The sequence below is a fragment of the Prosopis cineraria genome, unplaced genomic scaffold (assembly GCF_029017545.1).
Source record: "Prosopis cineraria cultivar Desert tree isolate PC_DT_omini unplaced genomic scaffold, ASM2901754v1 PC14, whole genome shotgun sequence".
Taxonomy (NCBI): Eukaryota; Viridiplantae; Streptophyta; class Magnoliopsida; order Fabales; family Fabaceae; genus Prosopis; species Prosopis cineraria.
This window is the reverse complement of record NW_026555345.1, coordinates 27,404,683-27,406,532: the sequence shown is the minus strand read 5'-3', so window position 1 is coordinate 27,406,532 and position 1,850 is coordinate 27,404,683.

The following is a 1,850-nucleotide window of genomic DNA, read 5'->3' as shown; positions in this document are numbered from 1 at the left end:
GAATACCCAACTTCTTATAAAATACCTTATATTTTTTAATGGAGAGAGTAATATTATTTTATTATTTAATATTTAATGTACAATATAAAATTTATGGAGATTTTATTGTTTTATGTATCGTGAATAATACAAAGTATTCCTCAAAATACGTACAGAAAGTCAGAAACACAAGAAGCCCATCCAGTTTAAAGATTTCAAATTTGTAATGGAAATCAATGTATAATATAATCGAAGATTATGTGTGATCAGTTGTAATTATCAAGTAATTTTGGGGTGGAAAGCTGGAAGGTACCTTAGTCAAGAAATATTATTTATAATTGTAAGTGACATTATCAACGAAAATTATTTGTAATAATGAGTTAACAGCACAAAATGCATTGATAGTGTCAAAAAATAAAAAACAACAAAAATGCATTGAGGGATATATTTAAAAAAAAATGAGTGTATAGGAAAAAAAATTATAAATTACACATGCAGAATATGTGAATTCTGAAAAGAATGCAACTTGACTTCTGGGGTGTAGAATCTTGTGAAAGCAACACCACGATGGTAAAGGGTTAAAAGTTAAAACAGGACCACAGTATTGCAAGCAAGTAACATTTGGTGAAAGAGGTAAGAAAAAAAAAAAAAAAAGAAAATGGAAAGATTGTAGTGGACAGAAACCTGTGATCACCAAAGTACTCTTATGTCATTATCAGTACTTTTGAATTTTGTTTAAATTTTTTGTGTGTCAAATTAGTAAGTACTCCCTACAATTTCATTTATAAATCATATTTTAAAAGATTTATTTAATCTTATTTATAAGTTATAATAATTTTTAAGTAATATTTAAAAAATATTTTTAAAATTATCCTTTATAAAAAGAAAAAAATAATAACATTATTTTTAAAATTTATTATATAAAGATATATTTAAAATTTTATACACTTTTATTTTTTATATTTTTTATATTAATATTAATAAAATTAGTAAAAATAATTTATAAAGAATATGGAGAAGTGTTGATTACTATCAATTTAATTTATTAGTTAGATGGGAGGTTTTTTGTCTCTGTGATGGAAGATTCCCTTTACAAAGAGAAGCTGCCTCAACTGTGAGATTAGTCTTTTGGAAGCGTCTGCATATTTAAATGTAAAATACTATGAGGTTGGTCAACTACTCAGTAAAGAGAGAGACACACACACAAATATATATATTAAAATTTTGTTTTTATTATCAACCCTTGTGTTAATTTTTTATTTATAATTAGTGAACAAAAATAAATAATTAATTCAATTAAATCATTGATCTGAAAGTAAATTTTTAATTGTTAGCGGCAACTTGATTGGTAAAGTGAATATTAAATTAAACGATTTCTGTTGCTTAAGGAGATATAAGAATGAGACAAAAAGGATGGGAGGGCACAGTAATTAATGTGGGACAGTACAGTTGCTTTTGAGGCCTTGGCCTTGTTAGGGCTATGTGTCCTATCAAATTTGGATCCTTAGTGGGCATGTTATGGCTGTGCATGAACCCTTGTCCATCTAGGGCCCTCATGGGCACTGTGGATTGCCCAATGATTTTGAAATTTCCACGTTCGTTAAAATACAGTGATTAATCCTACAAAAAAAAAAAGAAATACAGTGATTAAAAAATTGAATTGGACAGGATGGTCAAATTGGTCCGAATTTTGACCTGATTAGCATGTAAAAACCGTTTTGCTGGTTAAGCCATTTTGGACTGACTGTCAAAGAAAACTAGAATCAAGCAGGAAATCAGACTATTCAATTTTTTTTAATCTTTTAAAAAAATAATTAATTTTTTAATCATTTAATGTTATCTTGAATCATGTAGTTTTTTAAGTCATGATA